Raw genomic sequence first — 25,064 nt, forward strand, 5'->3', positions numbered from 1 at the left:
GGCTGATTTTTGAGATGGGCCCACTTCAGAGAGTGGGCCACCTGCTGAACGGATTAGATGACATGTAAACATCAACGTGGGGCCCACGGCTGCAGCCGTGACTGGCTGTACGACGGCCAAGCCGTCCGCCCGCTGAAATGCGCAGGCAGCGCTGCTGCGCTACTGACGGGGTTTCTTAAGGATTTTGCAGGTGGGGTCCACATCTTGTAAATCCACTCCGTCCAATGGCTCTCCATGGCTCAGCGCGAGCAAAACGAGTCCAATATTGGATGTATTTTGGCGAATAAGAAATCAGGGAAGGTTTCAACGGTGAAAACCACCGTTTGGTATGGTACGGTCCGCCCGAAGGTCTGATTAACCCCATCTTTTGGCTCAACGCCTAAAACAGATTTGGGAAAGGAATGGACGGCATGGATTTAATACATACATCAAGGTGGAGCCTACACAAGTGGGCCATCCCCAAACCAAGCAAATATTTAAATTTTTTAACAATAGCCATGAAACGTCCAGCGTCCCTGGACGCTGGACTCTGCAAATATACTAGAGGTGGGCCTTGCTTATGTGGGCCACCTCATGGAGGATGGTGTGTATACTACACACAAGGTGGGCCCCACTCGTAGGTGAGTTGGATGGAATACATACCCTATGGTGGGGTCCATTCAAGTGGGCCACATAACCTCATTAACATAAAAATAAAAATAAAAATAAAACAATTAAAATAAAAAGGGAGAGAGATAGAGAGTGAGACCGTGTGATGGAGGGACCCCGGCACTATGGGCCCTCCCTTGCACTAAATCATACATCAAGTGGGTCCCATTTTATGTGGCCCATTAAAATTAAATCCAACGGTGGAGATCCCTCCTCCACCAAATTAAACGGTCTAGATGACCCTAAATATTCAAGAAGATAAACATCATGATGGGGTCCATGGAGGATGGCCCCGTCATGGAATGATCATGATGATCCAAGTGGGCCATCGGCCACACCTTAGGGTCCAAAGCGAGATCCAAACCATTGATCGGTTGGCCTCACTTGGCCCATCTTAAAAACATCAAAAACTATCCTATCCAAACACCCACCACTTGATCTTCTTGCTCCCTTGGCTTCCTTAGCTCCTTGTGCTACTCTTTGATGGAGGAAGATGGGAAATGGATGGTTGAGATGAGAGATGAAGGGGTGGGAAAGGTGGACCTCACATATGAAGTTTTCTCACCATGGGGGACTCATGGTGCTCTCTCTTGGATTTGGATTTTTTTTTTGAAAAAAAGAATAAGAGAGATAGTTGTAAAGGGAGGGAGAGAGAGAGAAAGAGATGGGTGATGGAGTGATGGGGGATGGTTTGGGTTGAAAATTGTGAAAAGGTGTATGGTTGTTGTTGAAATTTGGAAAAGAGGAGTGGTGAGGTGGAAAGAATGGTGGACTTTTGAAAAAGGTGGGGATGGGTTGATGTACTTGAGGTATGGGATGCTTTAATGGTTGATTGATGGGACTAATAGTAGAGATTCCCTCGAAATCCGTAACGCGCGGTGTTTCTTCGGAATAAACGCTGATCGGCATCTTCTTGCCTGGGTATCGGTTCAGTGCGCAAGTCACGGCGTTGGAACCGCGGCGACGACGCGGTCGCTATGATATAACTTTCAGACCAAGCCGACGTCGGTGCGCGGGACCTGGCTTAGGATCGTGCGCAAATACCGAATACGGTGCGAAGGTTGCCGGAATTTGACCGGAAGGACCGCGGAAACTAACGGAACAGTACGGATTAGGACACGGGTCTTACAGGTTACCCTCCCATAAAAATATTCATGATCATATATTGGGCCCATTGAGATGTGGTTCACAAATCCAGGCCATCCATTGTTTGTGTCCCACTTAGATGAGCGGTCAGACCAAGTTTCAGCCGCATCCAAAACTCAGGTGGGCCCCACCAAATACTTTTATATGTTTTAGGCATGTATGCACATGGTTTTAGATGGTATGACCCACTTGAGTTCTGTATATAGCTTATTTTTGGCATATCTCATAACCTAAAGGGACCCATCAAATGGACGGTGTTGATATTTGAAACACATCACGTTAGGGCCCACACAACTTGACCTCATAGTACCATTTCCCATACACACACATACATACACACATAACAATATATGCATTTCAATTCTCAACAAATTCCACAAACATTCGATACAAAATGTTGATGCAGAAATCTGGTTAGCCTTCCTGAGACCTTTAAGCACCCGCAAAAGGAATGGACAAAGGAGACCCTGACTAATGAAGGGGACCTTTGGATGCCTAAGTCAGGTAGGGAATCTGGGTCTGGTCGTAAACATGGTTTAGGCTAGCGATTATGCATACCTTCTACCATTGGAGAAGCTCCTATTTATAAGTGAGGAGAGGCGGTGGCGTAGAGGAGATCTCCTTATTTGGTAGGGACGTGTTGCAATAGGATTCAGATCTCGTATGTGTCACGAGGATCTTCCGAGATTCTCGACTAGGATCTCGAGTAAATCCATGTTGCGGTCGCTTTCCTAAATCCTCGGCTGAGATCTTGGGTAGACACCGTCAGGATTAGGTCGAACAGAAGAAGGGTTGTGCCGACCTGGAGTTATGACGACTTTGAATTATGCCAACCTGGGGTTATGCCGACCTGACTCCTTTGGTGAGTAGTCGAGCTTCTTTTGGCATCGGGCAGATTAGTGGGTCTTCTGACCTGTTGATGAGAGACTGAGCTTGACCTTATTTCCTACTCAGTTTGGGGCCAGAGGTCGAATGTTTAGTTGTATCTATCGTTGTCTGACTCAGCGAAGTGCACAAAGTTCCAACCTGACATTATCTTATTGGTCGATCCATTTTTCCCATAAGAGTAAGCCCCCCTACTTTTGAGTTTGCATAGATGGCTTGAGAAGTAGATCGGTCTTGGCTAGGTTGGACTGTCTTGTGCTTGGGTGTCGAATTTACGTGTCATTAATGTCGAGTTAGGCGGCGTGCACAGGAATCAGATCGTATCTGCAATCATGATACGCTGCGCTTGAGGTGGTGTGTCGCGGCTCGAGGTCACATGCACTGTCAGGGCGCCTTTTCGACGCTTGGCATATGGGGTGCCGACACATGGCTTGTTCTCAGTCGCAGAGCTATGCAGCGAGTGGTAGTGCTCCACATGTCTGGACGGGAGTCTTGTAACGCTCTGAAAATCGGGGGGTCGTGCATACGCTCGACTCCCGAGTTCCTGGGGTCACTTATAACCAGTTTTCATTAATATGCGATTAATCCAGGTTTAAAGGCGTAGCATGGAATTACTTAAAACATGAAGCACGATCACAACTAGTCTGCTGAAATGAAAATAGATCATTATATACATGTCCAAAAGGATATAAAAAGGGTCGCATCAGGCGTTGCCCAAACAAATCACAAAAGGAATATCATGTCCAAAAGAATAGGGCTGAGTCCACAACTCAGTGATCCAAATCCTGTCTACTAGGCCGACGGGGAACCATCCATTAGCTGAAAGTAAGAGAACTCGTCCTCCTCCTCGAGGCTCGCTCCGTCAGGCTCCACAAAATCTGTATCACCTGCATCTATGAACGAGTCTGGTTGGTGTTTTAAAACACTGTCCTAGAGTGGGAGTGAGTGATCAACTCAGTGGGTGCTATTAACCTCAAGTTATCACAGACATCAATTATAATATGATCTTAATGAAAAACAGACAATCACATACGTCTAAGTAATCTTATTAATGCACATGTATGCAGCATGACATGATGCATGTCCTCACCACAACGCTCCCTCGTGCGACAACATCTAACGATCGCCAATGCCAACACTCCCTCAGTGCGACCTCGACTGCCGAGTCGCCACCCTAACTAGTGTGATGCAATGATCGTGTTAGCCGTGTGATTAGTTAGGTCCATTCAACTAGCAGATTTGGGAATCTGGTACATCCCACGTATCAATGCCCTAAACAGGTTGCGAGGCCAAGACCCCCCAATGCGTGAGGCCGAGACCCCGCGGTCCGTGATCCCGTCGGGTTCCTCATCCCCGACTTCAAGCACATGAGGAGTGCCATGAGAAAGGGATCGCTCGCGATCACTACGGGGAGGCGCGGTACCCCAGCATAGGCCGACAGCTCGGACACAGTGTCCCATTCCACCATGCCCGGCTCACGAGGCTGTAGACCAAATTTCAAGTGGGTTATTGATGAGCTACAACGGTTATAGGGTGTTCCAGGTTCCATATAAGTGTGAACAAGCAGGGTTAACAATCAAGGTTGGTTAGACGGTAGGCTAGACCTCACGAGTCAGGCGAGCGTGAGGCGTGTGACATCGGGCATGAGGGTCCCATGTAATCGAACTACAGCCACCCGATCACACCCGCCCAAACCCACAAGTCCAACTATAGCGTAGTCCTATCGATGGGACTACTGTCTTTCCTCAAGTTCCTGACCAACCCAAGGGTAGGAATAGGGACTCATAGCATGCCAACTACCAAAGTAACATCAAGCATATTCAACACCATGTTCTCATGTTGCTCAACATACAATTCAAATTTCTCTAACAAGTAAACTATTAACATCATGAATAAAGTGTATGTGTGTGGTGTGGTTTGGTGAGGAAGTTAACACTTCCTCCAACTTAAGAAATCACATGCACATGGGTAATGAATCATACATCCTATGAAGCAACAATACATAGGAAAATCAAACATGGCATGAACATATAATAATCCATACACAAAATCATGTGAGAGACAAGAACAATCATCATAAGAGTCAAACCTACAATTCCATACTATTGCAACAAACATACAATTCCTAGGGTTCCTCTAGTTATCCTAATATGGCATCCAAGCAATCAAAATCATTAATCTCATAGTAGAATTGGTGCTAGGCTACCTAAGATCAATACTCCGCACCTTTGGATCGTTGGAGGCTTGGAAAACGACCTAGGAATGAGGGCTTTTGGGGATTTGGGTAAAACCACCATTTCCTAAATCAAAATCAAGAAAGATAACATTAATACCTAGAAATCTATACTATGTTGCTCTATTGAAGGAAAAATATACCATTCTTACCTCCACTTCTCGGCATGGGTGGGTTTGGTGGAGGTTTTCTTGAGGAAGAGGTAGGGAGTTGTAAGATTGAATTCCCTTGGGCCCCACTTTAGTTATGACCCACTTTCTCTCCCTTCTTCACTCTCCCTTCCTCTCTTCATCCTTTCTTCCTCTCCCTTTTATCTCTTCTCTCTTTCCTCTCTAGGGCAAATTCGTATGGAGAGAGGGGTGCCCCAAAGAAGCCCCTTTTTATAATGCCAGATTTGATACAAATGGCCTCAAGTGTTGGGTTTTTACTATACTAACCCTATAAAAGGGTTTTTCTAGCCACTAAGGCCCTTTATAGAGTGTAGGAGTCGATACCCACCGTTGGATAGTTGGCCCTAGTAATGATCTTCGTATGGATACGATTGGCCTGCCATTTGGATGCGCCGATCAACAGATACGATTAGAAGTTTGTTCAACGGTCACCGATAGTCGATCGGGGCAGCGGCTATACAGATATGAGCAGGAAAATATTCTTGCTCCACGGGTAAAGTTTGGTCGTAAACTGACGGTCCGAAATCCTTAATTTTGCATAAGAGTGGACGACCCAATTCACTTAAGTTTCAATTCATTCTTTTAGGGTATTTGCACTTCTCATGCACTCGCCCTTTAGCTCGAGTTGAGCAGTTCTGGACAGCACCCCGGTTCGACTCTCGCGATGGGCGTCAAGCCCAGTAAGATGGACATTATTCTATAGTTTTGGAACTAGTAGCCCACCAACGAGCGGTCTAGAGTTTGTTTGGAGAATCGGGGCAGTTCTGGTGGCCCTTTAGCCATGAAACTTACAAGATAGGTGCTTCATGGCCCGATGAAGGGCCATGCAAAATTTGAGAACGATTGGATATGGGGTTTAGTCGCACGGGTCTGATTCGTGATCAACGGTCACCGTGCCATGATCGGGACCCAGATTTTGTGGGTGGGCATAGACAAATACATTAGACCTTTACCGTAAATTTGAAAGAAATTTGATGGCTGAAATGCCTAAAATCCTAGTCTTATTTACCAGTGTCAGATTCCAATTCTGGCATTGGTGGGTTGCATTTGGCAAGTGCCTTTGGGACGGCATGAATAGTTTATTTCTGGATGTTCACTGAGTCCATGGTCCACGATGGACCACAAGCCCAGTGAGATCTATGTTTTCATAAATTTTTAGATTTTTCTGACCTTCCTCGGCTGCTGCACGACTTATACAAGCTGTCGCTGAGTACAAGCCGATCATCTGACTTGATGGCTTGCACACGGTCTGATCGTGACCAGACTGGACCACTCGTGTATAAGCTAACGTTGAGTGCTAACGGTCAGTAAGTGATAATATAAGTTAATTAAAAAAATTTCAAGGATTTTTAAAAATTCAAAACAGTGAAAATTCAGGATGTTACAATTTACCCCCTTTAAAAATAATTTTGTCCTCGAAATTGCTTAAAGGTAGTAGTAAAGGTTTCATTATTTCATTTGCCTAGGTTTGTTGATTTCAAGTTTATATATGTGGTAGGGTGTATACTATCTATACTAGGCTGGCTCATTTTAGTCTACCCCCCTTAAAACTTTTTCACCCTAATGGTTTACTAAAATTTATCTATAAAGATTTAGATTTATGGCGACGGTTTTCCTCTATCTAGAGTAAAAATATTTATTTTCAATGGTAGACCAATACGGAGAGACGGTTGTAGTGGGCTTTAACCCGATACGTCGATCATCTACCTGACCAGGGTAGAAGACTCATCGTATCCCTTCTTCGTCCTGGTGGATCCTGGTCTTCTGCTCGGTCAAAGCAGTGAGTCCATTGGTAGTTGCCTAGGATTGAGAATTGAGTCAAGCCACGAATGCTTCGCAGGTGTATACTTCCGTAATTCCATAGTCCGATCAATATAATGTTTAGGGAACGACCATTATTGGAAAGTTTAAATCTCCTATTTATAAGGTTGTCCTTTCGGTCTTGGTCCGAGAGAGTTCTTATTTTAATTCTTGTCTAACTTAGTGTTTTAAATCTCCCACGGTGCTTATGGTCAAATGATTATCCTAAAAAGGTTTCCAATAGTGTAAAATCTTACATGTATATCACCATTTCGATCTCATGTCTAGTGAGTTAGGAGCAGACTGCACTTCAGTTTCCTAAACTTCGAGAGGGAAGAAGGAATCGAAAGTTCTAAGGTATTTTAGTGGTTTGAAGTGCTAATAACACTAAGAAGGATGCAGAAAAGGAGAGACGAAGAATGTCGTCTTCTCAATGTGGTACAAACCTTAATTCTTTAACAGAATAGGAAAAACTTGACATATTTTACCATAGTTCACCTTTAATACGAACTTTCGAAGCCTTAAACTGTAAAACACAATCCTATTCAAAGGTCCTAATTCGATTGCGTTGAAAACTACTTAAAATAGAAAAACATATATAAAAATTAGTCTAATCATAGGATGATTCCTAGCATTATTAGAGATAAACATTCTTATCTTTCACTGCATATTTGGTTTCTACTGCAGACCTGTTTAAATTCAATCCATTATAACCTATTTTACATTTGCAACAAAACCCACTAATAGATTCAGATTGTCGTTTAGTTTTTGCTTCTAGAACTGTTTCCAACACCCATAGCCTGTCCTGGAACTTGCTCATCAGCTCCTATTTTAGCAGGGTCTTCACTAGTCAACCATCTGTCTTCATGACTGATCTGTTTCCTAGCCACTTCCACACCCAACATTGGTACCAAAATCTAGCATTGAATGTCCATGGCTATAAAGTATCTTTAATTGTGGACAACACAATATCCAGATGGGGATGTGTATATGGATTCACAGTTTATTTATTTTCATTTAGAGCAACCTCACCTATCTGTGATGAGGCACGTTAGATGAATGGATTGGGTGGCATATAAAAACCATGGTAGGCCCCGTATATAACTAACAGTGGATGTTCCTTCTCAACTATTCCATGAGATGGCCCATTTGAGTTTCAGATGATCATATTCTAGTTCAATGGTTGCCTTTGGAAGAAAGAAAAGAAGAAGAAAGGATTGAAGTAATGGGTTTTTTTTTTTTTTTTTATTTTTATGATGGGTTTGGAGAAGAAGAAAAGAAGAAGAAGAAGGAGGAGATGGGTTTGAGGATGGGAGAGTGAGAGTGATGGAGTGGGAGTAGAGAGAAATGGGTTTAGGAGACAGGTTTGGGAAAGGATTTGAGAATGGGATTGAGAAATGTGGATTAGATATGAATTTGAAATGGGGTTTGAGGTTTGGGTTTTAAGATGGGTGTTGGGAATGTATTTTGAATTGGGTATGACAATGGGTTTGGAGAAGATGAAGAGGAATGAGTAGAGGCTGGATGCTCTTGAATGGGTCTCTTGAAAATGGGTTTGAGGTCGGTTTTCATGAATGAGTTTAGAAAAGAAAGTTGAAGTTGAGATGGAAATAAATGTTGGGAGAGGAAAGATGAAGAGAATGAAGGAGTGTTGAAGGTGAGGAGGTTTGGAGAGAGGGTGTAGAAAATGAGGGTGGTTTGGACAGAGCTAATGGAGTCAATGAAGACTCAACTCCTGCTACAGCTCCAACGAGACAACAAAGGCAACTTATCGGATGGAATACCTAGCCCAAGCTGTTGAAGGGTCAGATCACACTATCCAGGTCGATGTGTTGGATCCTAGAGGCAACTTAAATCCCATTGATTAGGTGGACTACATGGCATCCTTAGTAGCTTTCTCTATCTGGAAAGCTTGGAAGAATGGAAAGAAATTAAGGTCTGTGGCCGCAAAACTCAAAGGGTGTGTTCGTTCGGTGGCAACAACACCAATTGACCTATGAAAGGAAGGGAATAGAAAAGATTAATAATTGGGCTTAAATTAAGTTGAAAATGGACAGTAAATTGTTGCCTCTTAATTATTGTCAAACCCTATATAAAACTTTTCAATTGCAACAATCTAATGATCAATGTATGCTAAAGTATATAAAATCAATTTTTTACAAATCGTTGGGTTTTGTGAATGAGCTTATGAGAGTGAATGAGTGGATAGTTTTGAATGGGTTTTGTTGAAGGGGTTTTGGGAAATAAGAATGTAATGGGTTTTGGGAGTTTGTTTTAGGAATGGGTTTTGAAAGTGAGATTGGAATGGGGGTTGGAAAATGAAGTTGAGGATGGTCTTGGATTGGGGAAGAATGGGTTGAATGTGGATGGTTGAGGTTGGGTTTTGTGAATGAGGGATTTAGGTGGAAATGGATATTGGGTGTTAGAGGGGATTTTTGGAAATGAGAGAGTGGAGATGGGTTCGGGAGATGGAAGTGAAAATGGGAAAAGGATGTGTTTTTTTTTTAGGAAGATGGACTTTAAAGATGTGGTTTGGGGGAAATGGGTTGAGTGTGGGCCTGAAGAAATGAACTTGAAGATGGGTTGAAGGTATAGGATTTGAGAAGGGTTTTGAGATGGGTTTTGGGAAATGAAATTTTGAAATGGGGAAGAAGAGAGTGAAAGGAGTGGGGTTTTGGTGAATGAGTATTGAAAGAAATATGGGTGGTGAGAGAGGATAAAAAATATACAAGAGATGAAGGTGGGTTTGATGTTGAATGGGTGGAATAAGAAGGAATGAGTTTTGTGAAACAGAAGAAAATGGTTTGGAGGAATGGGTTTTGGGAATGGAGTTTGGAGATGAGGGAGGGGAGAGGGTTTTTTTTTCCAAGTGTTTGGGAGTAATGGAGAGGAAGGAAATGGAAGAAAATGAAGTGGTTTGAGTCCTATTTGCAAGGAGAGGGGACCCCACTCGTGTGTACATTGAAAGGGAGGAGGGGACCTATCTTGTAATGTTTCTTATAAATTGGTGACTGAATTATTTTTAAATTTTTTATAATGTTTTATAATTAAGTTTAAAGTTATACCACAAAATTTCATCTCATTTGAAGTTGTGGATAAATTATTAAAATTCTAGGAGCGACAACCATCTGAAATTAATAATTTTTGGACAGTTGGTAAAACATTCTAAGTTTAACTATATTATAATTTTTATTTTATTTTTTTATTATTTTTATACAAAACTAGACTCATCAAACTTAAATCTGACTTTTGAATCACTTAAATCGGAGCTGTAACGAAGGAGATATGAATTTTTGAAGTCGATCAAATTTTGCAGAAAATTCTGGCGTGGGCACGCCGGTTGGGCGTGGCCACGCCGGGCCCCTGGAGATTTGGGCGTGGAGACGCCCGGTGGGCATGGCCACGCCGGGCCCCTGGAGTTTTGGGTGTAGGGACATCCGGTGGGCGTGGGCACGCCAGCTCACGGTGTATTTTGGGCGTGGGCACGCCGAGGTCCTACTGGGACTCCTAGTTTTTCGATTTCTCGGGCGCCGGTAAGGCCCCCGGGAAAGTACTATATATGATTTTGGGGTTGAATGACCTGATCTACGCAATGGGCCTATCATTTTTGAGATATTCTTCCAGGTTAAGGGCCAAAAACTTATTTTTCTTCCGTTCCACTATGTTCGGTAAAATCTCGTTCACCCCTAAGTCCCTATCCTCAAACGGGCCGGAACTATCAAATTCAGCCTGAAAGTAACTCATTCGTACGTATATGTTACCTCCGACCGTCCAATCATTCAATCTCTAGCTCATTTCTATTGATGGGTTGAGATTTGGTATGACTCCTGGACTCATTCTCTAGCGTCGTTACCTCCTCTTGCTACCAAATCCCAATTCCTAGGAAGTCTCACCGTTCATCCGAGATTTTCGGTTCGGGGTCTGGGATGGATCCTAACATCCTTAATCTTTGTTGTGTTTTCTAATACATATCCTCTCAAGTCAGCGGACGCATAGTGAGTTCATGACCTATGGCCCAATTAATTCCAAACCATGCTTTGATACCATCTTGTAATGCCCTGAAAATCAGGGGGTCGTGCATACGCTCGACTCCCTAGTTACCGGGGTCACTTATAACCAGTTTTCATTAATATGCGATTAATCCAAGTTTAAAGGCGCAGCATGGAATTACTTGAAACATGAAGCACGATCACAACTAGTCTGCTGAAATGAAAATAGATCATTATATACATGTCCAAAAGGATATAAAAAGGGTCGCATCGGGCGTTGCCCAAACAAATCACAAAAGGAATATCATGTCCAAAAGAATAGGGCTGAGTCCACAACTCAGCGATCCAAATCCTGTCTACTAGGCCGACGGGGAACCATCCATCAGCTGAAAGTAAGAGAACTCGTCCTCCTCCTTGAGGCTCGCTCCGTCAGGCTCCACAAAATCTGTGTCACTTGCATCTATGAACGGGTCTGGTTGGTGTTTTAAAACACTGTCCCAGAGTGGGAGTGAGTGATCAACTCAGTGGGTGCTATTAACCTCAAGTTATTACAGGCATCAATTATAATATGATCTTAATGAAAACAGACAATTACATACGTCTAAGTAATCTTATTAATGCGCATGTATGCAACATGACATGATGCATGCCCTCACCACAACGCTCCCTCGTGCGACACCATCTGACGATCGCCAATGCCAACACTCCCTCAGTGCGACCTCGACTGCCGAGTTGCCACCCTAACTAGTGCGATGCAATGATCGTGTTAGCCGTGTGATTAGTTAGGTCCATTCATCCAGCAGATTTGAGAATCTGGTACACCCCACGTATCAATGCCCTAAACAGGTTGCGAGGCCAAGACCCCCCAATGCGTGAGGCCGAGACCCCGCGGTCCGTGATCCCGTTGGGTTCCTCATCCCCGACTTCAAGCACTTGAGGAGTACTATGAGAAAGGGATCGCTCGCGGTCACTACGGGGAGGCGCGGTACCCCAGCATAGGCCGACAGCTCGGACACAGTGTCCCATTCCACCATGCCCGGCTCATGAGGCTGTGGACTAAATTTCAAGTGGGTTATTGATGAGCTACAACGGTTGTAGGGTGTTCCAGGTTCCATATAAGTGTGAACAAGCAGGGTTAACAATCAAGGTTGATCAGACGGTAGGCTAGACCTCACGAGTCAGGCGAGCGTGAGGAGTGTGACATCGGGCACGAGGGTCCCATGTAGTCGAACTACAGCCACCCGATCACACCCGCCCAAACCCACAAGTCCAACCATAGCGTAGTCCTACTGATGGGACTACTGTCTTTCCTCAAGTTCCTGACCAACCCAAGGGTAGGAATATGGACTCATAGCATGCCAACTACCAAAGTAACATCAAGCATATTCAACACCATGTTCTCATATTGCTCAACATACAATTCAAATTTCTCTAACAAGTAAACTATTAACATCATGAATAAAGTGTATGTGTGTGGTGTGGTTTGGTGAGGAAGTTAACACTTCCTCCAACTTAAGAAATCACATGCACATGGGTAATGAATCATACATCCTATGAAGCAACAACACATAGGAAAATCAAACATGACATGAACATATAATAATCCATACACAAAATCATGTGAGAGACAAGAACAATCATCATAAGAGTCAAACCTATAATTCCATACTATTGCAACAAACATACAATTCCTAGGGTTCCTCTAGTTATCCTAATATGGCATCCAAGCAATCAAAATTATTAATCTCATACTAGAATTGGTGCTAGGCCACCTAAGATCAATAGTCCGTACCTTTGGATCATTGGAGGCTTGGAAAACGACCTAGGAATGAGGGCTTTTGGGAATTTGGGTAAAACCACCATTTCCTAAATCAAAATCAAGAAAGATAACATTAATGCCTAGAAATCTACACCATGTTGCTCTATTGAAGGAAAAATATACCATTCTTACCTCCACTTCTAGGCATGGGTGAGTTTGGTGGAGGTTTTCTTAAGGAAGAGGTAGGGAATTGCAAGATTGAACTCCCTTGGGCCCCACTTTAGCTATGACCCACTTTCTCTCCCTTCTTCACTCTCCCTTCCTCTCTTCATCCTTTCTTCCTCTCCCTTTTCTCTCTTCTCTCTTTCCTCTCTAGGGCAAATTCGTATGGAGAGAGGGGTGCCCCAAAGAAGCCCCTTTTTATAATGCCAGATTTGATACAAATGGCCTCAAGTGTTGGGTTTTTACTATACTAACCCTATGGGAGGGTTTTTCTAGCCACTAAGGCCCTTTATAGGGTGTAGGAGTCGATACCCACCGTTGGATAGTTGGCCCTAGTAATGATCTTCATATGGATACGATTGGCCCGCCATTTGGATGCGCCGATCAATAGATATGATTAGAAGTTTGTTCAACGGTCACCGATAGTTAATCGGGGCCGCGGCTATACGGATATGAGCAAGGAAATATTCTTACTCCACGGGTAAAGTTTGGTCGTAAACCGATGGTCCAAAATCCTCAATTTTGCATAAGAGTGGACGACCCAGTTCATTTAAGTTTCAATTCATTCTTTTAGGGTATTTGCACTTCTCATGCTCTCGCCCTTTAGCTCGAGTTGAGTAGTTCTGGAGAGCACCCCAGTTCGACTCCCACGATGGGTGTCAAGCCTAGTAAGATGGACATTATTCTATAGTTTTGGAACCAGTAGCCCACCAACGAGTGGTCTAGAGTTTGTTTGGAGAATCGGGGCAGTTCTAGTGGTCCTTTAGCCATGAAACTTACAGGATAGGTGCTTCATGTCCCAATGAAAGGCCATGCAAAATTTGAGAACGATTGGATATGGTGTTTAGTCGCACGGGTCTGATTCGTGATCAACGGTCACCGTGCCATGATTGGGACCCAGATTTTGTGGGCGGGCATAGACAAATACATTAGACCTTTACCATAAATTTGAAAGAAATTCGATGGCTGAAATGCCTGAAATCCTAGTCTTATTTACCAGTGCTAGATTCCAATTCTGGTATTGGTGGGTTGCATTTAGCAAGTGCCGTTGGGACAGCCTGAATAGTTTATTTCTGGGTGTCCACTGAGTCCATGGTCCGCGATGGACCACAAGCCCAGTGAGATTTATGTTTTCGTAAATTTTTAGATTTTTCTGACCTTTCTCGACTGCTTCATGACCTATACAAGCTGTCGCTGAGTACAAGCCGATCATCTGACTTGATGGCCTGCACACGGTCTGATCATGACCAGACTGGATCACTCGTGTATAAGCTAACGTTGAGTGCTAACGGTCAGTAAGTGATAATATAAGTTAATTAAAAAAATTTCAAAGATTTTTGAAAATTCAAAACAGTGAAAATTCAGGATGTTACAAGTGTCGAGGAGCTGTCTTCGGCTATGCATTAAATGAAAGCATTGAAACCTGTACGAGTGGAACTGCTATAAAAGGGGGTGCCCTAGCATCGCCTAGGTTACCTCCGAAGGATCTATTCAGTTCCCAGTCATGGTAGGAGGAGGACAGAACCAAACAATGATAATGATCGACTTTTTAGTGGTCAACTGCCCATCTGTAACAATGTCATCTTCGGACAACCCTTCCTCAATACTCTATGAGCAGTGGTATCAACGTACCATCTTGCAATGAAATTCTCGACTGAGCATGGAGTGGAGAAAGTCAAAGGAGATTAGTAAGAAGCTCATTAATGCTACTACATGGCATTGAGAACGTAACACCAGACGATGACCGTCACCTCATTAGATCCTCAGGAGGACATAGTTAATAGGGGGCGTTCGGTGGAAGATCTCATAAAGATCCCACTCGATGACTCCGACCCGACCAGGACGGTGCAGATCGATTCGTCAATGAATCCAGCTCTGTGAAATGAAATAATGGATCTCCTCCGACAACACGCCAACGTATTCGCCTGGTCCCATCGGGATATGCCCGACATCAGTCCAAAGGTAATAGTTCACAAGTTAAATGTCGACCCCGACCATCGGTTGAGATAGAATGGTACGCAATAATCGGCGAAGAGGTCAGTAAACTCTTAGAAATTTACTACCTTAATGGGAGTGCCAATGTTGTCCTAGTGAAAAAGTCTATGGAGAAGTGGCGGGTCTGTGTTGATACACTGACTTGAACAAAGCTTGCTCTAAGGACAATTTCCCTCTTCCATCAGTCAACCAGCTGGTCGACAGTATTGCAAGGCACGAACTCCTAAGCTTCATGGATGCTTACTCAGGATACAACCAAATCGTCATGCATCTTTACGACAAGCAGAAGACGACCTTTGTCACCGACAAAAAGCTCTACTGCTACAAGGTCATGCCCTTTAGGCTGAAGAATGTTAGGGCCACATACCAGCTACTTGTCAACAGGATGTTCGCTCAGCAAATCGAACGCTCCATGGAGGACTCCCTACTAAAAAAACAGGGCAACGTCGATGGCTAAAAACCATCAGCAATGACCTTCCCCCAACAGCTTTTAGCCATCACACAATTCGTCGGGAAAGGGGGCGTCGGCGTTTTTGATGGCTAAAACTGTCGACGTTTTTGATGGCTAAGGGTGATGGCCAAAACCATCGGCATTTTCAACGGTCCGTCGACCATTCACCAACGGTTTTAACAGTTGGCATTTCTCAATAAATTTAAAAATATATATAACCAAAGCACACATCCAAAACTAGATATACCTATTTCTCCAAAGCCCTAAAACCAACCTATTTGAGAAGATAAGTCTACACAAAAGAAAAGGAAAAAATCAAAATCAGATATATTACCAAAATCCCAAACATATAAAATTTGTATTTCCATAAATTAAAAAAATTTATATAAAAAAAATAATAATAATAATTTGATTGTGTATTACCCAATCTCAGGTTGCCACCTGGCCATGATAGAATGTACTTCATCTATTTATTTCCTAAGAGATTAGTTTGGCTAATAGAAAACATTGTCTGAGAACTATTTCCACTTAAAGAAGGAAAACAAGAAGATTGAATTGACATAAATTCCTAATTTTCTCTTGTTCAGCTAACAATATCAGCAAAAAGTACTGCACTAAATGATTGTTGCATAGTTGGTTGTGTTTGGTCTATATAAGGATGGTCATTGGCCCGATGAGCATTGAATGCCTTGAATCCTAGCAAATCTTCTTAACCAGCAGCCCACGAAATGAGAGAACACCATAAATGAAAGGACTAAGAAAGGGAAATGAAAATGAACAAGCATACAACTGTCAAGGGATTCAATATATTTCTGAATGCATGTATATCATGCTCATACTCATCCAAACAATCCCGAATACTTGTTCACCAAATTGCAAAGGAGTGCAGGGAGCCATGTGAAAATTCCTCAATGGCATAGTCACAAAACACCATTAGTTTCAAGGTAAAGATGGATGCGTTACAAGGAAAACACATTTTGTCAAGAGAATACCAAAGTTTCTCTCTCCATTTTACAGGCATCACCTATCCATTCATAGTAGACTACTGATTTCTCAAATACCCAATCACTTAGATTAAAAGAATATCAGATACTTAATAAATTGACTATTCTGCTTGTTCAAAACAAACACCTCCGGAATTTCTACAGCACAAATTCTTTACGACTGCCGATGTCTAAAACTTGACATCATCTGTTAGGGTGCAAGAACGTTGCTGCAGCTTAAGGGTACATTTGAAGAAAAAGATATGCCACATGGGAAGTCACATTCTATTTTTCTGTCAGAAACCCTTGTAGAATGCAAAAGGCCAGCTTAGGATGATGAACACAGGCCCATGCAACATGGCACTGATGACAAAAAGAGACTAGGAAGGTTTCAATGCCAGAAAGTAGTGGAGGCCGGATGGTGGACGAATATTGACCTGTCTTGAAGCATAACAGGTCGCCAAGCAATTCAGCAAATAGTAGTGAAGCCACAACATGCACTCTAAGACAGGACTATAAGATACACGTCTTTCAAAATTTTAGACTGTTCTTCAAAGTTTTGGACCATGGTCATGACTCATGACTCCTACTCGCTAGCTCATGACCTAGGTTCGAGATTTGCTGGTCTGGTGACGTAGCAAGCACAATCATTGAAAAAAAAAATGAAAGGATGTGGATGTATATCATATAAAAAAAAGAGCCCAGAGTCCAATGTTAGTTCGCACCATTTGAAAAATTGGGGCGGCTCATCCTCCTTAGATCTTGCACTAATGTATTATTCTAGACCATCCAAATTGTAGATCCCATTGTGGATGAGGCATATCTCTAAATCACACTGATGAAGCAATCCTAACTACCTAATTTTTGGATACAGAAAATGATTAAAAATTAAGAAAGCAATTGGTCTAAATGCAAAGGGAAAATTCAGATGGATCATATTATCTTCTAATTGTAATTTTTTTTTGTTTTGTTTTGTTGTCTATGCTCTATCCATGGTACTCATGATCATATTAAGAAATACCTACAAGTAATTTGATTACCTAGTCACAGTAGTTTGGAGCAGAAAATACAGCATATCTTTTGATTATAGAAGCTGGTTAGTTTAAAAAAGAAAAAAAGCAGCATGTTCCTCTTTGAGGTGAACTCTCATCAGCTGAAACATCAACAAGCATTATCCTCTAAAATCTCTAAAAACTGCTCAACCTAAAACAAAGGGTAAAAAGCAAGGAAAAAAAGGCAAAAAAAAAAAAAAAAAAAAAAAAGAAGAAGAAAAGAAACCAGATTCTGATCTGAACTTGATTCAAAGCTCTTTTAGACGCCATACATATCAGTTTGAAAATCATTTGTAAAGAACTCAGATTCAAAGGAAACAAAAATGCACAGTACGGTACAATAGATGAACAGTTTCGATCTCATACATACGTGCTATGTTAAGGGTCTTACGTACCTAAGATAACTAAGATATTAGTATCTAGCACTAGATACTTTCTTATAAATAAGCAAGAGGCATCATAGCAACTTCACGCCTAAAATGAGCCCCAAACAAGATTTAAGTCAGCATCTTTAAAGAAGAAATGAGGACCGTGGTCACAGAGGACCAGGCAGGAAAGAGCAGACAACTACTCCAAATTAAACAGGGTAGGTAGCTTCATTCACGAACAATATGATGATGCAATCAGGCCACCTGTGACTGGCATATACAAGCAGAAGTTCAAACTACAGAGTAACTCCTTAACACTTCTTCTGAACACGTGGAGCACTACCACTTGCTGCATGGCTCCGCGACTGAGAACAGGCCACACGTCAGCACCCCATACGTAGAGATCCGAAAAGGCACCCTGACAGCGCACGTGACCTCGAGCCATGACACGACACCACATTCGCAACGTATCATGATTGCAAATATGCTCCAATTTCTATGCACACCACCTAACTCAACATTAATGACAAGCAGATTCGACACCCCAGGCACAAGATAGTACAACCTGACCAAGACCGATCTACTTCTCGAGCCCCCCTACTTAAACTCGAAAGTAGGGGGAGCTTACTGTTATGGGAAAAATGGATCGACTAATAAAATAAGGTCAGGTCAGAACTTTATGCACTTCACTAGGTCAGACAACGACTATAACATCCCAAGAATTCCGGATGTTAATAATGTAAATATTGGATGCTTCAAAATCGTACCTTATTTTTTTGCTTTTCATTTAGATCACATCTAATTACATTCACGAGAATAAAATCAACTGTATTTATTATTCCATTAGTGAAAAAAACATACAAATAATTCTTTAATGCTTTCTCAATGAGAACTTATTATATTATCAAAGTTTGCAGTAGAAACTAAATAAAATAATTTGTGGTGCTATCCTTCTTCTTTATTCGAAAGAATCTTCCATACAATGATAACCGGCCGTATCATCAACATGTAATTCACCTGCAATATCTATATGATTGGAGAGGGTCCATGCCCTACTCATAGTGATGGTTATCCTTTAAGATTAACTCTAATTTAAGAGATTCATAAGAATAATGTGAGGGTACATCTCGTACTCCACCACTACGAGTGGTATCAGTATGCGCAACTAATATACACATATATACGTGCACACACACACACACTCACAAACACGAATGCATGCCTAGCAAAGTGTGTGCGTTCTATCATACGTAGTGATCATCACAATGTGGAATATAATTCATAGAAAATCCGGCTCGCCCTGCATTCTTACACTATGGAGATTCACCGGCACATCCAACATTAACTTAAATTTATGTGAACATCTCAAGGCGACACGACAACGCGATTTGAAGATTTACATGACATGATTTGTTCATGGAGCAACTATTTGTGACATCCAATCCTGAGAAGTGATGTAACACGCATAACAGTTTATCTATTTTGATTGTACACCACTACCCAACCCATGAGATTACGTGCCGACCAAGAGGGCCGCTACCTGAAATGCATTATGCACATGATAATATATATGAACCACTATATATGAGGCTTAAAATACATCACTTACATCAATGGAGAAATAACTCAAAACATGAGGGTTTTCGAATTCCAATTCACATGCCCGAGCTATAAAGCGAGGTAACACAAGGTTGACCTAATAAAGGAGAAGAGTAGCAATAAGCTAACTCAATAAAAGAGAAGAATAACAAATAAGCTAACTTAACAAGAATAAGGAGAGAGGATCAAATGTTAGTGCACTCACTTTGCACACTTGTTTGTCAATCACGTGAATAATTGTATCAACTAAGTTCGGTGAGCTGTTGGAAAATGAAGACTGAAGATGCAATTGGAGTAGAAGGGTTAAGATACATTCAAAGGGTAAAACGATGTTCATATCCTCAAAACAAAACAAACCTATACCCTTTAGATGATCCTGACTCAAATAGGAAACCTTATTTAGATCATCCCTTAGTCAAAAAGCTCATATTCCCATCTTCTTTAACTGGGCTATATAGGTTCAAAGTTGCTGAAAGAATTGTAGGACAAGAACTTAAATAGGAAAAAACTGTCCTAACTTCGGTTAGAAAAGGTGCCACCGAATGGCATCTTTGGTCCCACCGAAAGTGACTAAAACAGTCCAACAAACATTGAAGGTAATTCGGTCGCACCGATACTATATTCGGTGCCACTGAAAGTGATAAAAAAATGTCCAGCAACTTCAGGACTTAATTTGGCACCACCGAGAGTTAATTCAGTCCCACCGACGATAGTTCGGCGCGATCGAAGGATCCCTCGGTAGGACCAAAATATAGCTGTTATAGATCTATTAGGACTTTTTGTCACGCCCCAGACCGGGAAATCGGATTCACAGGAATCCCGATTACTGAATCTGGTGCTGGTAGCCTCCGTAGTGCCCCATTCTCGGCTCCCAGCACCCATATGCCAGGTTTCGATCCTGGGATTCTACAAGGAGGATTTTTTTTTCAACGTACATTTATCTCATAAAAAGCATAACCACAAGTTTTCAACAATCATAGAGTGTAGGGTATCTATCAGCAGATATGTGATGTTATCTTTTGGTATTCCTAAGTTATGCCCTGATACCAACTTCTGTCAGCACTAGATTCGGTAATCGGAATTCTTGTGAATCTGATTTCCCGGTCTGAGGCGTAACACTTTTTCTCTGTAAAAGGAGCATCCAAAACTTCATAAAAATTATGGATTAAGGCATCCTGGAGTCCCTAGTATATCCCAAGCTTACCCTAGCCATTTTACACTCTACCCATATAAGATTCATGTTCTTTTCATTGTGATTCATCATCTCAATGAGCATTCAAAGCTCTTATTAATGAAGAACATGATCTCAAGCCTTCACTAGAGTATGGAGACTAAACCTATTGGTATATTCTTAGTCTCAATCATACTCTAGTGCATCTATCGGTTGAATCCCTTAGGAAATTCACTTGCCGTCAAGTTATAGGAGATTCAACCCACTCCTATTACCATGTTTACCCGAAAAGGAACATCATATACAAGGAAATCGATTGTGAAGCTGAAACACCAGGTCAACCACAACATTGTGATCGGAGGAGCACTAGGGAGCTGATTGAAGCTCAATAAAGCAGAGATCAAGCAACCTACAAACTATATCAAGAAGGGCTCATGCACGTATAAAGTAAGTATAAGAGTCTAAAGAGTTTGAAACATATTTCTTGTGTAGGATGTGGTTTCAGACTTTGTTTGCAAACTCGCTAAGACCTTCATAGGCCTTTGGCGGGAGAATACGTCAAGTCCTTATGTAGGATTGGTTAGCCTTGTGTAGGCTTCGCCTTATGTAGGCAAAAGTTACCTTGTGTAGGCAAAAGTTGCCTTGTGTAGGTTCCTTGTTAGGCCCTTGTGTATGACCTTTGCCTATGTGACTTAAACTTATGTTCTTGTGTAGGACCCTTGCTCTTCTGTAGGGCATAAATTGTAGAGTCCTTGTGTAGGCTCCTTGTTATGTTCTTGTATAGGACTTGTTAAGTCCTTATGTAGGACTTGTTATGTCCTTGTGTAGTCTTCGCCTTGTGTAGGAAAAGGTTGCCTTGTGTAGGCTCCTTGTTATGTCCTTGTATAGGACTTGTTATGTCCTTGTGTAGGACTTGTTGCCTTGTGTAGGCTCCTTAGTAAACCTTGTGTAGTTTGTGAAGATTGATGGTTAACCTGATTTAAAACCATTTAATAGTGAAATTCGGTATACTCTAGGAGAGATTGCCTCCGCCGGGAGTGGAGTAGGTACGTAGCTAAACCACTATACATGTCTGTGTTTGGATTTGTCATTTGCGCATTTGTTTAATTATGCTTATGTGTTTGAATGCTTAACTATGTATACATGATTAGATGAATACCTATGATTGATAGGTAGCATATTCCATACACACATGTTCACTATGCTATAGGCTAGTTACTTAATGTGCATATTTTAAGTAGCTTATGTGATTGGATCCTTTATTGGCTTGGAAGCCTTTAGAGTTATATTGTCTTGCTTAGTTTAGTTACTAAGTGTTTAAGATTAGGCAATTAGAATTTTTAAATTAACATAATATTCGAAAAGTCTTATTCATCCCCCTTTAGGATACTTGAACTGATTCCATACTTTTACTGTAGCTGTCTAAACCGCAATTTCATCAAAAAGGCCAACTCAATATAGAGTGGAAGCACGCGTTGCTATTAAACTTGACAAAGGGCAAGGCTTCTATTCATCACCCCACATAAATTCATAAAAATCGCGCATAATTAAAATCATACCTTAACCATAATTCTCGAAAGGATAAATAATTTATAATGATCCATCAATTAATTGCATGAAAAATCACAATAATATGAAAGTATGCAAAAATAAGATAAATCATATTGACTGAAATTAGTGTAAGCTTCAAGGAATCCCTCACCTTAGCCTTAGATCTAAACCCTAGGTAAATCTTGATGTAGGAGAGCTTCTACATGAATTACGATATCGTTTGAGTAAGAGGAAGACACCATACATGTGGAAAAGGGAGAGGATAGTGGACGTCTAAGCTTCTCTTTCTCTTTCTCTTTTTCTTTCTCTCTATCTATTTCTCTCTTCTCCTTGGACATTAGGAGGTGGTGTATGAGTGGAGAAGGGGACGTACACCCCTTTTACAAAAGGAGTGGGCATGTAAGAGGGGTGTGTTTCACATCCTACTTGGATTGAGTTTCTCCAATTTAACCTTTTCTAGCAATCTTTCTTTAAATCTAATTTATCCAGTATGTCGGGGTCATCAAATAGAGATGAGATATATGATTTTCTTGGTGATCCGAAATTTAGATTGGCCTATCTTTAAAATTCTCATAACGGGTGTCAAAACAAACTTAATCTCAATTAACGGTTCACACTTAATGATCAGGGCCCAATTTTGGTAGAAATGTGTAGTCATGATAGGAAAATGATTGAATAAAAGTTGGTAGTTGATAAATGATGAAAAATGCCTAAATCTGAAATTTCACCTTTTGTACCAAAATGAATGAATTAGAGTTAAGGCGGTCATCATTCAATAGTGTAGGATCATAAATCGGGATTTAAATTTTATATGATATCATAGTCATATGAGGCCAAAGTATAGTCTAAATTTGAGTTATGATTGAAGGTGTAAAATGGGTCAATCATAAGCTCTAGATTTAGAAAGAGTCGGTAAGCGTGACATGAATAATTTTGCGGCTAAGGAAAACCTACCAAGGTGGGGTTCTCATATTTCACACTTGGTCTATATGATGAAAAATTCAAGTTATTCATATGAAGGGAAATATCTTACTATGACTACCTACGAGCTTTCTTTACTTGATGGACACCAAAATCAACGGTTAATGGACTAATTTGTCAATTGGGTTACTTTTACAATGATTTAAGAGCTGAAATTCGAGGTGTATGGTTAATTTATGATAAATAGGTACGGTATAAAATTTTACATGAAACGGATCATGGGAACCATGTGATTTAGAATTCAAGTGTATAGGTTAATGACATTAAGTGTTTATAATTTTGCCATATTTTATTTCTCTAACTTCTACCATCTGTAACGTCGGATTACATCATCCAAATACATAGAAATTTGATAGACATTCTTTACTTTTCATTCTTTTTCCATCACCTCATTTTGGGCCTTGATCGCTTATAGATGACCAAGATGCCTTTTTAATGGGCTATATCGCCCTTAGGTCTAAATCAACGCTTTCATATATCTAATAAAGAAGTCAGTTGGTGGTTGTGGCATATACCTTACGATCTTTAAACTGAGCAGTTCATTTTGATATTTAGGCAGCTCATTGGGCGGATCCAAATATGATGGATGGTCAGATGATATGTTAAAAATAGAAAAATTGATGGTTAGTACTCTAATCATGCATGTAGGTGATTGTATGGTCAGTTTTGTAAACGGGTGAACACAAGTGAGTTTTTGGAGCGATCAAGAGGTAAAATATGTATACCGTTATATTCAAGTGACTTGTTCACATATGTAAGTTTCTCAGATTGTAGTTCTGATGATAAGTTAAACATATTCATAGGTAGTGAACAAGATGAATGGATTAAAATCTCAATTTGATATGTGTACAAGTGGATGCAGATATCATGGTCTAAACTCAAAGTGGACGGTCAAATATTTTTACCTATTGGTGGATAGTTGACTGAACTATTAGTTATGGTGGACAAGCGGGAATATTCAGACATATGATGTCTTGTCTTAAAATCAACGGTTGGATGGCTTGATCTATGGATGAAGATCATTCTCAACGGTCAGATTCATGTTAAAGAATAAATGTAAGGTTAGGATAGGTAAATTGTTATCGTACGCATGTGCATACAAAATTAAATTTTATGGTGACACTCGAGAACTTTTAATACTCGGGTATTAAAAAGTTCAGGGTATTACAACGACAGATACGACTAAAGATTCGACCTCTGGCCCCAGACTGAGTAGGAAATAAGGTCGAGCTCGGTCTCTCATCAGCAGGTCAGAAGACCCACTGATCGCCCGATTCCACAAGAAGCTCAACTATTACTCCCCAAAGGAGTCAGGTCAGCTTAACCCTAGGTCAGCATAATCCTAAGTTGGCATAACCCCAGGCTGGCACAACCCTTCTTTTCCTGGTTCCGACCTTATCCCGACGATGTCTACCCAAGTTCCCAACCGAGGATCTAGGAAAGCGGCTGCAACATAGATCTGCCCGAGATCCTAGCCGAGCATCTAAGAAGATCATCGCGACACATACGGGATATGAATCCTACTACAACACATCCCTACCCAACAAGGAGATCTCCTCTAAGCCACCGCCTCTCCTCATTTATAAATAGGAGCCCTTCCAATGGTGGAAGGTATGCACAATCTCTAGCATAAAACTCCGTTTATGACCAGACTCAAATTCCTTACCTGACTTAGGCATTGAACACTACAAGAAAAAGGATTTTTATCGACGAAACTTTTACCAACGATTTTTTTTTCGTAGGTAAAAAGGAATTTTACCATCGAAAATTATTTTCGTTGGTAAAAGTTTACTTTTACCGATGAAATTTTAATTTCGTAGGTAAAAGTCTACTTCTACCGACGAAATTACAATTTTCGTCGGTAAAAGTAGACTTTTACCTACGAAATTAAAATTTCGCAAGTAAAAGAAAACTTTTACCAATGTAAATTTTCATTGGTAATGGTTATTTTTATTTTTTAAAAAAAATAAATTCAAAAAGTTTACTTCTACCAACAAAATTTGATTTTCGTAGGTAAAAGGTGTTTTTCCCGACGGACATGAACCGTCGGCAAAAATCTGG

The 25,064-nt window shown here is 41.2% G+C and overlaps 1 pseudogene; it reads left to right on the top strand.

Annotated features, from left to right (window-relative positions):
- Positions 1–234: 234 nt before the first annotated feature.
- The window catches only part of LOC131249533 (uncharacterized), a 34,908-nt pseudogene continuing 10,078 nt past the window's right edge, over positions 235–25,064 (top strand).

This window comes from Magnolia sinica, chromosome 6 (assembly GCF_029962835.1).
Source record: "Magnolia sinica isolate HGM2019 chromosome 6, MsV1, whole genome shotgun sequence".
NCBI classification, from domain to species: domain Eukaryota; kingdom Viridiplantae; phylum Streptophyta; class Magnoliopsida; order Magnoliales; family Magnoliaceae; genus Magnolia; species Magnolia sinica.